Genomic DNA, 12,433 nt, shown 5'->3' with positions numbered 1-12,433 from the left:
ATTGGCGCTTTAACGAACGGTTTACTGAATAAATGGTGTTCCCACACCTGTAATATTTTTAGTGTTTATAACATGCCCCAAAGGAATTACTTCGATAAATCACTAATTTGAAAGTTTTCAGACTACTGGCTATAAATATACATCTAAGTTTTGTTTCATCGGAAATCTTTTGGTTATTTAGCCATAAAAATGAGCAAGAAATATCTAAAAACAAATGCTATCGAAGCTGCAGTGTATGTATAGGTATAAATGAAACTTCCATTTCTCTCATCTCCTCCGCTCCGATGAAGTCTGGCCCTTACGCTCTCGAGGATCCAGGCAGACTAAATTTAAAAGGGCTAAAGTAAATTATACTACGGATGAAGTAATTTAGGGTTCCACTCGTCTCGACAGGGACCGGGCTAACAAGGATAATGACGACACGTACGCGCAGTCACGGTTCCGTATTTACTTGGAACGTGTTATGGTGACCATGAGTTTCTAAGCAGCTTAAACAAAAAGTTTATTCAGAAATTATATCTAAATGCACAGGAAAATCTGTGAATTAGTTGTATTTCTACAAACGATGTTCCAAGTGTACTTATTATTTTACATAGACACAACTTTTCTAAAGTCTCTCGTGAAACCGACGACTATTCCGTATTTCTCAGACCGATAATATCACTTAATCACTTTAGTTTCAATGGAGTGGAGCCAAGAACTGCCAGCAAATAGATAACAACAACCTGTTAACCTCTGGCTTTAACTAAGAATTTCAAGAAATGATTTGTTCTTTATACAGGCGATAAATGCTCATTAGGTACATGGATTTTTATAACTTTATTATGTATTTTTTATATCGAGCATATTATTGCTACAACTAATGTCATTCAAGCTGCATACAGGCATCTGATTTGATTTTTATTTGAAACTAGCTTTTGCCCGCGGCTTCGCCCGCGTGAATTTCATAGGAAAATCTCAGTAATTTTTTTAACGCGTATTCTGTATATACGATTCAAATTCGCATTTTTTCTCATCTTTAGTTCAATTTCCTGTTTCCCGCTGCGTATCTCGTCCCGCAATCTTGTCCAATCCCGCTTCCTGCTATGTAATGTAAAGTAGATATCCCTCACCGTTTCCGACATATTGTGCCATCATGTTTTTTGCAATGTGTCCCGTCCCGTTTCCCACTACGTGTCTCCTTCCCATTTTCCGCTCCGACTCCCACTCCCGCTTTCTGCAACGCGTGTCGCGTCCCATTTTCCATGACGTTTTACGTCCCGGTTTTATATTAACCACAAACTTAAATTATTATTATTTTTATTTACTATTTTTTAATTTTTTCTATTACGGTTATTAACTACAAAAAGTGGGGAATTTTTCAGCTTTTTATCTTTAAAATTGTATTAAGTCCCATACAATCTTTCAGCCTCCTTTTAAAGGGGTTGAGGGTTAATTTTCAGAAAAATCTAAAACACGTATTCATTACTTTGTTGTAAACAACCAAAATACAAATTTTCAAGTCACTAACTTTAACGGTGTAGAACTTTCATATTTACAGTTTTTCACTCCTTTCATCCCTTCGGAGTAGAATTTCCAAAAACACTCACCTACATGCCAAATTTCAGCTTCCCGCCCAGCAGTTTCGGGTGTACGTTGTCTGTCAGTCACTCAGTAACGGAAGAATTTTATACTGATATATTGATACATACTGCGCCCACCCTCTTTTGTTATCTCCTCTCTCACTACCCAAAGGCTGGCTGGAAGAGAACCATTGGTTCATATGTATGAAAAATTGTATTAATTTGTACTAATGTTTTTTTTATGGGCAATAAATATATTTTGTATTGTAGACGGAGAAAGTCGTTCTGACAACTGATTACAATTTTTGTATGAATACAACGGAAACAAATAAAATTAAGTATCAAGGAAAAATCGTACGATTTTGTTGCGGGCTATAACCGCGCTCTGCGTTACAACGCGAGCCGGCGTCGCCGCGTGCTGTGTTCAACAATATAAAAGTATCTACCTACTTAAAATAATTCGGCGTGCGTATTTTTTCATTTCACGATATTTCAGAATCTATTAATCCAATTTATGTGCTGTGAAGGACAAAATTTATCTTCTTGAAATTTTCTTGATGATGAAATAATCTCAATACGTTTAATCCTAAGGATTAATATGCTTGTGTAATAATGTAAAAATGCACCTTTTAATTATTTACAATATTTTTTACATATTAAATGCCTTATAGATACTTAATTATAAAAGATACATAGTATTATGTATTATGTATTAGTGTCGCGGACTTTTTTATGGATCTACTAAAAACCTACATTTTTGTAGTACATTGTGTATAATCAATGGTAGGGCCAGCGCACGAACGTAAAGATTTTACGTTTATATTTGACGTTAGCGCTTTTTTTTCGGATTTCTTTATAATGTTGATTGATCTGGCTGAATACTAATTTATTTTAAAACAAAAATACCTATAGAAATCTCGGATAATGTAGCTTTCTAATGGTGAAATAATTTTTGAAATCGGTTTGGTAGCTTCGGAGATTACCCACCCCGCCTCAAACATACAAACTCACAAATTCTTTAACAATATTATTATGGATTTGTGAGAGAGACACCACAGCGTGATTTAGAAATATAAAAGTTTTAGTGGCGCCATCTAGTGATTTATTTCGGAAGTATATAAATAATATAAATATACTTATATATACTTATATATATATTATTTCGGAAGTATATATATACTCCTATCATTTTGTATGAGCGAAACCATAAGGCGTTTTAAAAGTCTTGGTGGCGCCATCAATCATCTTTATGTTCAAAACTAAAATATAACAGAATTAAATTGTAAATTGATACCTTCCAAGTATATCTATATCAAACATTCATCGATAAAAAAGAAATTGTTTATATTCTGTTTACACCTTTCTACAAAATTTTAAACTAAATCGGCTCCATGGATTGTTATTTTAATTTTCCTACAGGACCCTCCTCATTTTCCGGGATATAATGTCTATAAGATGTTAACCCAGGATTCTGAGGAATTTTTGATTCATAATTAGTTTTTCAATTATCATATGGGAACCTGACGTTAAGATGTTAACCCGGTATATAAGGTACCTACATACCAAATTTCAAGCAAATCGGTCCAGTAGATTTCGAGTGATGCGCGTTCAGACAGACATACGAAAATTTCCAAAACTATATTTTCGTCATCTATATCTAAGTATATTCCATGAAGAATTTAAAAAAATATCCAATGTACAAATTTGGCCTTTCTTCAATTTTATTATATATATTGATATAAATAAAATTAAATAAAAAACAACCAATTATTAAAATAACAACCATTGAATTTTAAAGATTGGCTATGCTTTTACAACCGGCTGCCTATTTGACGTCAACCCTCTTCAGGGATGCTATTATTGCCTATCAGCTGCTAAGGTATATGTCCCTTAGTCGCCTCGTACAACATACTTAGGGAGGATTTGAAATAAGTAGTCCATTCTTGGGCCACAGGGACAGGGACCACGCACCACTCGCAGTATTCATCAAATTATTTAAAATCATCATCAAATATCCCAAAATTTGAAGTTATCTGGTCACCTTTATATACGATTCAGCCTCCGTTCTGCCGTGGGCGTAATTTGAGAAATTGCTGTATTTTATGACAGCGCACGGGCGAGGAAATCTAATTGTTATCTTTGATTTTGACAACCTTGGTGGCGCAGTGGTAAAGTACTTGCCTCTGAACCGAGAAGTTCCGTGTTCGATCCCCCTTAAGAGGCATGTTCCCGGTCCGGAGCCCATAAAAAATGCAAATAATATCGTTGAGTTTGTATCCCATAACACAAGTCTCGAACTTACTTTGGGGCTAGCTAAATCTATGTGATTTGTCCTAATATATTTATTATTTTATTCGCACTTTCTCAACCATCTCTCATAAATAGTCTACTATATAAACTGTATACAATATTGTGTAAAATACTATATAACTACCTATATAAACTGTGCCCTGAGACGTCAGCCTCAAAAGTTAGAATAAAAATTGTTTTTTGTCTTGCATTCCCTATTCATATAAAGGAATTTGAATGGAGCTCTTGTCATATCTTGATGTGACTTGATATCGTAAGATGGAGCTAAACCACAGTAGAACTAAGACATATTGATCGTAGGATCCTAAAGACACCTATAACCCAATAATTTAAATTTTTTCATACATATCACACGCGGTTTCCGTCATCTTCAGATAGATACTTTCGTGTTTACGAAAAACTGTAAGAATTAGGCCGTAGACAAGGTCAGAAAATTGTAAAAAATATGTATAATCTAGGTAAAGTAAATATATTTATGATCATTATGATTTAATTCATAGACTGTAACAATGCAGCTGGATCATTATAAGAAGATATAAAGTAGATTGATTCCTTGGTGAAAAAGTATGAAATTATAAAAACTAACTCAGCCATCAAAAAAAAAATTAACAACTTTTATTTAGAAGTCATCATCATAAACGTATTTACTGTAGCTGTTGAACAAACATATCCCTCTTTTATTTTTATTCTCCCTTTTCTTTCATTTTATCAAGATGTGACGTCACTTTTTTGTGTCAGTATGGAGCGTTAGGTCGACACCAAAAACGTGTGATTTTATTTTTGTAATATTTATCATAGCATTATTAATATCACAGTAATGTTTTCACTCGTGTTTCTATAATAAAATGGCCTTCGAATATTCATCAAAACAAAAATTTGTCAAATATCCTAGGTATTTATTTATTGCACGCAGATACAAGAAATAGACAGTAAAAAGGAAAGTATGTACAAAGGAAACAATAATGGTAAGCCCTTCTGGCATGATAGGGACCAACACATGTTCAAATGAGTTTCTTTCGGCATTTCTTCTTAGCAGTGGACGTTCAGAAATAATAGTAGTTTGTAGCTTGTGAGAAATTACTATTTAATATAAAAATTGATGCGAAAAAGTGCCTGTGAAGGTTTCTGAGTAAATGATTTGATTTGATTGGAAAGGTGCTTCATTTCAAATTAAATTGACATGGTTAGTGAGTCACCTTGACTATTTTAGTCTAACATCGACATGGAATTAGTAAGTACTCCGTTGTACTTCGTACTTCCCAATTTCATGAACATCAATTAGGCGAAATTCCATTAAAATTTCACCAACTATCTTTGTCGAAAACTTTCCAACACTTATTTAAGACAAAACAAACATATACATACTTTTCGAGAAAGTTCGCGAAACAGACGTGACACTTCCCTAATACAATTTCTTTTATTCCCATCTTTACAAAAGTAACTTTTTCGATGCAAAATTAAGGAGTTTTGATACTTTCTGTGGGCTGAAAGTTTTGGGCATTTATTTTGATTAGGATCAAATTTATGGGAAAAAATTACACTTTTTTTTTTGTTTATTTGATTCGTGACGCCAAATTAGTCATTCATTTTCAGGATTATAATTGCGCCTTTTATTTATTAGAGGTTAAAGTTGGGAAAGTCCATTGAAAAAGTTTTCTTCCTAATAAAGAGAGAGAAATATCACCGTTCTCATTAAAACATTGTGAGCGTTTAACGAAGTTGTTACCTTTAATTTGATAGATACATACAAACAAGTCGTTATTAGACGTTTTCATTCAGCACTCATTTTAAAATCACCTCTTTAAAAGTACCAAAATATCAATATACATGTTTAGTTTAGATAACAATGCAATATTATGATAAGCATGACCACCAGGTCATGTTCGGAAGCCGTTGCTGGGTGCACCACCAGATGCACCCAGCAACGGCTTCCGACGAGAGAACTCTTCAAAGGTTTCTTTTACGGGCATGACTTGTCACGCGTTGAATGTAATAAGATCTCTCTGATAACAATAAAAGCTTAAGTAAAAAAAATGTCATTTTTTTAAAAAGAAATCTAAAAGAAATTATTAAGCCCTTAGCTTAATTGTGGTTTGTTATTTGTATAAGTGGTCATAAATATTCTGTAATATATTAATAATATTTGCAAAATATTTATGACCAAAAAATTCATATATGTCTGTTGGATTATAATCGCGTGCGATGGTAGTAGATTATTAATACATATGTGATTTTGAAATAGGTGCTGTTAAACATGAGTTCTAGCTTCTTATTTGTCGTTCTTGTCTTATGGACCATATAACTTTGGGTGTCTTCTCAAATCTTTGTATTTAGACGATTATGCTGCAAAATGGGTTTCTTTATGAAACATTTTATGATGAGTGACTTCCGCGAAAAGTATGTAACCACAATCACCTTGGCCTAATGATGATTTAGCAAAAATCAACTTTAACGTTAAAGATTTAGAGTCGCAAATAATTCGAACGATTCCATTCATTTTATGGGTATTTAATGCAGGTCATAACGAGAATACACACTCGGAAAGATAGATTCGTATGAAAGCAATAAACTTGTTTATTGTTTTTACGACTGATGTTTCGGGTCATAGACTCATGTGTTCAACGGGTAGTGATTATTTTATTACCAGCTATATGTTAAAGTGGTGGTAGCCCAATGGTTAAGACGACCGCCTTTGTACCGAATAATCCCAGGTTCGAATCCTTCTTGTGCCATGTGAGTGTTTACACCAATCTGACTAATGTATATTCGTTTTCATTGACCTGCATTTGCTTAAAAAAACATCGTGAGAAAACCTACAATAATCAAATAAGAAAGGTCGTTGTGTGTTTTTCATTTCATTTAATGACCATGACTTGATAACATGACATGACATGACATGACATTAAATATGTTAATACAATACAAAATACCTACATCCAGATCCTACGTCTTCAGATAACTTCTTCTAGATTTTATTGTTTAGTTTAGTAGCAATTCAAATTATTGTTTTGTTTAATAATTTTAACTGAAACATTTCGGATACTCTGCGGCAAACTTGATTGGAAGGGTGTCCGACTATAACTCGATTTAGAATTTACGTCCGAGTTTCAATCGAATCTAATGCAATTTCTCGGATTGCCCATTCGCTTTGTACTTGTCAAACAATATTGACATAACCGCATATTATAATAAACAAACTAAAAACCATAAAAGGTCGTCGCTGCTGTTGAACAAATTTGATATGTAAATGTAATTTTAACATTTTTTGCCATTTTGGTCGCGGAAATCGGTCTGAGAAAGCTATATTTATTTTTCTTTGATATGTACAGTTTTTTTTTGGTCTTTATCATATACTTATGGCCAGATAGAAAAGCACTACCTACGACTAAACAACGAAACAACGAGTTGTTTCAACACATTGTACATTCTATTTCAGTACAACTAAAATGGAAGAATTCTTTACTAAAAACAGTGGTAAGACCACAGGGTAAAACTTAAAACAGTTGATCTATTATGATGTTAGAGTCATGTTAAAATAGTTTTTATTATTCCTTACCCACACGTCAGAAACTTGGTAAATGTGTAGACCAAAATCTAAGGTACAGATGGACTTTCGAAAGCATAGCCACGAGACGCAGCCAGTATGTCCAACTAATCAAAGATAAAGTCATAAACCTAAATGTCTTGTTATCGTGTCGTCAATTATTGTTTATGAAAGTAATGCAGCCTGTGGGGACTATAAAAGACCCATTAAAACATTAACCTTTATGACAATCCTTATATAGTGGCCTTTCTGGTTGTGGACTAATTAAATACCAAAAGGTATTGAATTTTTCATAACGAGTTCTCTATCTCTCTCTCTCATCTGTGCTTACCAGTCCTTAGCCATAAAGCGTCGGAGCCCACGGTTCGCTATCAAATTTTTTCCACTTCTGGGAGTTTCTTTTCACAATTCCTTGATAATAATAAAATTACATTACAGAGACAAAACAAATGAACGTAGAAATTGAACATTTATTAATCGCATACGTTTGTTGCATTCTTTACAGCTGTGCAGCAATATTGCACAGTTTGTGCACGGGTCTATGTCTGTGAATAGGACGATCGGGAGGGGTCTCCATAGTCTGGCCAGCTCACACGCGCGGGGTTAATTATAAAAGTTTAGACAATTTGAGTTATTGGAGTTTGGAGCTGTTGCTATTAATTTATGAAAATTACGATGTTATCAAAAGCTTGGAACGTGCATAATAGCTGGCTTGATAGACAATGTCGTTGACTAATAGTCAATCAATCTGTTTACTAGCGAAGTTTGAAGTAGCGCTTCGAATTCTGAACTTATGAATACAATTTATGAAGTTTAATAGAAATAAGAAATACCTTTTACGTTACGTACGTCATCAGTTTCAGAATTTAGTCCGCTACATAAATTCCTCAAGGTATCCTTACTTATTACAAGGTTTTATGTAATTTCACTTGACGCGATGTTTGTCTGTCCATCAAATCGTTAAAAGTTAAATTACACCTACTTAATTTGTCTTACAGTTGAAATTTCTCACGTCGCTTCATTTTCCATGACAATACATTATGATTACCATGACCTGATGATAAGCTCAAGATCAATACCCAACAAGACAAAACCCACATACTACAGTACCTCATGTAATTAACTTGAGAAGTGTTATCTAGATCAGTGCTATTGACAAATCATAAAGTTGGTCGCTGAACAAAAGACAGCGTAAGAATACCAGCCAGCAAAATTTTCTTTGAAAAATATTTGTGCCGGGAAGACACTTTCCATTTTCCACGGATGACACAGAGCGCTCGAGATCGCGCTAGGAGCTCGAGTAGTCTTCACACAATAGACTGCGTGACAGTACAATGAACTATCATGGCGGCGTGTTGAAAACCGAAGGATTTGAGAAATTCTGCGAAAAAATAACAACAATAATAACGAATGTACATGATTATGTAGCTGGCTTCTCTATGTTTTCCCGGTTATGCCCTCATGAAGCGTCGGTGCCAAAGTAAGTAAAATAAAAACATTGTATTGCACCAAAAACAAGATACAAATTTGAACAAGACAATTAGAAAAATATACAATAGGCCTTAGGTGATAGTGCAATCACGTCCAGGCTACGTCGAGGAAATATGAATATAAATGAAAAATGAGAATTCAATTACCTTATACAATTAATTAATAACCCTTAAATATTTGTCAAATTAACCAAGATCAGTTTATTACCACATTATTATAATAAAACAACAATACTCGTATAAAAATGTATGATCAGAATACTCTGAAGTACAGTGCAGTCACTGTAACATTTTATGGAAATGATTCGTATTTTATATTACATTAGAATCCTGGCAACCGAAGTCGCAGACATCAGCTCGGTCTAATCTAAATTTAAATTACACACCCTTCGTCCTTGACGATTTAAAACAACACCAATATATAAAACAGACACAAAGTTTTTTTAAATACCACGCGAGCCACAAATCAAGAAGAGTAGTTAAACTTTCACATTGATTAATTAAACTGTTAACAAAGTAACACTGAATGCTGTAAATCAGGGACGAAAGAGTCATTAATTAGTTACTGGAATACACGCGTTTTGTTTTGGAACTGCCTAAAAAATAATGATTTCACAAATACAGCTATACAAGTTTTCATCCCTTACGGGGTGGACAGAGCCAAGAACTGCCGAACTTGAACCTTGCTAACAATGATAAAATAATTGGATCTTCAAAAATTAATATGACGCTCGTACGTGACCACAAACAAAACAACGTCAATGGAAATTGACCACCACAATCATGAAAAATCTATCGAGACGAGACATGGCCCTTTCCTTTCTATAAATAAAACTGATATACAAATGCCGCATTCTCCATCCCTGTCCTACAAACAGAATACGCCTTGCATAGGATGATAGACAGCGATGGCGCATAAGTAATTCACGGATTCCAGTGTTATATTTATGAACTTCTCCCTTCTAGAAAGGTGAAAAATGACGACATAATATAAGGTACATATAATGCCATTAGTCGCTGGGTACCTAAAAGCAATCAGCCAATCGATTAAGGCACTATGCAACTAATAAAATCATGTACTCGTATTGTAGTTTTTTATAGAATTGCTTCCGGTAAAGCAAATCATCATCGTGAGGGAACCTGCATATTGGTGGACAGTTTAGTTCACTAGTGTGTATTCGATTCCTAAAACATATCCTCGTATTCATTGTTCTACAATTGTACTTGGGGCAAAATTTCATTTTTTTGTATGTATGTTTGTAGAGCGATTAATGAAATGAAAAGGTACGTAGGATCTATCAATAGAATTTTTAAGTTCGTGAGGCATGGAAATCGGTTAAGTCGTTTTTGAAATATTCACATTTTTGGTAAAAACTCACCAAAATTTATTGTGTTTTCACGATATTGTGGTCCAAGTTCGTGGCGAACAACAAGTAATTCTCATCTTGGCAAAATGTAATTTAAAATAACCTACATAAATAAATAAATACAGACGTTTTGCTAATGTATTTTTATCAAGTCATCAAAGTGAAATATGACATTTTCATCGAAAGAAACTGCGACGCGAAATAGAAATACGAATGGTATCAATGCGTGCTTATTTATGTTTAATACCCGCTACGACCAGAGGGATATCTATATAAGGCGTACCTGTGACAGTGTATATGTCTGTCTACAATCGTTGCTTCCAAACGGTTAAACCAAATTTACAAAGGTTAAACATATTTCAAGCGACAATCGACTATTTGCCTTGCCTAGAGTTTTTATATATGGAATTTATATCCTTTCATCGTTTCGTATGACATCCACGCTAGAATAGTGGTTTCCAACCTGAGATAGTACCACTCCAGTACCATTTTAGGGCGGGATCCATACGCCTCAAAAACACATTGCACCTCGATGCTGATATCATAATATTATGCTATTAAGGTTTAAGTACATTAATGGCACCTCCAGACTTTGCTCGGAAATAGGTATATTTCCATTAATACAGACCTAATGGAGAAACTTAATTAAATTACATACGGAAATAAAGCCCCAAGATTACACTGAGAATCGCAGACGGAATAGGGACTTGAAAATAAGTTCGGAAATTGCTTTTTTTTTTTTATAATTTCTTTGTTTAGTATAGTACTGAAAGAAGAGAAGTAAGGCGGATTTTCTCATTTTTAATGAAGAAAGAGCGGTTATCGAAAGAAAGCGAAACATTTTGACAATTTTGGCTATCCGAAATTGTCAATATTTTTCGCTTAAAGCATTATTACCTTAGATTAGGAAAACTGTGAGTAATTTATTATTTAATCATCAATTCGTATTTCTTTTTTTTTTTTGTTTCAATTCTTTAAAATAAATCGACCCCACTAGTAACTACTTACTTAGCTTGGTAATTTTGAGGGAATCCTCAATTTTTCTAATAATGTTTTTCCTTGCATTGTTACAAAGAAACAGCAGCGTATATCGAAACACTGCGATGTATTTAAGAGCCATAATGTGCGCTATTGTCAGGACAAGGTGACGTCAGAGTCCATAACGTCACAAGGATAAAATGAGACGTCCAGTGTGACCTTTCGTGTCCAACTAATGGCCAGTTACTAGACTTGTCCATTGTTGTGGCTAGACGTGCGATGAGACAATAAAGGTTCATGTTACAGTGTAGGTGCGTGTACCTAAAATATCAACTTTTAACAGATGGGTTTCATTAGTAGAAGGATGTCAGTTTTTATACATTTGTTAGGTTATGTGCAAAACTAAATAAACCATTATAAACCATTAAAACGCTGTGTTTAACTGTGTATTTTTCACATCAAAATATTCACGAAACCGTCACTGACAGACTTTAGCATTTAATTATAGTAAACTAGGGGCCCGTCCCGTCTTCGCTCGGGTAAAAACATAATAAATTATATCCCTAAACCTTCCTCAGGAACCACTCTATCCATCCAACACCGCATGAAAATCTGTGCAGTAGTTTTTGAATTTATCCTAGACAGATAGACAGACAGACACGTTAGAGGACTTTGTTTTATAATATGTAAGGATAATACTGAATGGTGGCCGAAACAGAACATTGTAATCCACGGGAAAGCGATAGAAGAGATTTGCACATGGCAGTGGGAAGAGACGCGAAAAAAGTGAGTCCTATACCCAGCAGTGGGTTAATGCTGGCTGAAAATAATGAAGATAATGAAAATAAATATTAGAAGAATTTCCATGGCTGACCCAATACAAGCATAGCGTTTACCTGCACGATCTTATGACAGTGTGCGTAACAACGCATATGTTTCATTTATTTATATTAAGTTTTTGACATTGTGATCTAATATTATAAATACAAAAGTAAGTTTATTTATCCACTCAACCAATATTATTGAAATAAAATTGAATAAATGAATGAAATTCATGCTGTTGGAACCTGGGGCAAAGGCTAGTTAATTAATAAGTAACGTTTATTTAGCAAACACAGTTATAAAATATAGGTACATTTAACTTGAAAAATTCCGATCACTCACACCACCCTATGGATATAT

The 12,433-nt window shown here is 34.1% G+C and overlaps 1 protein-coding gene across 2 annotated transcripts in view; it reads right to left on the bottom strand.

The window, feature by feature from the left end:
- wake (wide awake) overlaps nucleotides 1–12,433 on the bottom strand; it is a 172,453-nt gene that overhangs the window by 119,259 nt on the left and 40,761 nt on the right. The gene's annotated exons all lie outside the window — the stretch shown is intronic.

Source organism: Plodia interpunctella, chromosome 11, assembly GCF_027563975.2.
Source record: "Plodia interpunctella isolate USDA-ARS_2022_Savannah chromosome 11, ilPloInte3.2, whole genome shotgun sequence".
Taxonomy (NCBI): domain Eukaryota; kingdom Metazoa; phylum Arthropoda; class Insecta; order Lepidoptera; family Pyralidae; genus Plodia; species Plodia interpunctella.
This window is presented reverse-complemented; position numbering and strand designations above follow the sequence as displayed.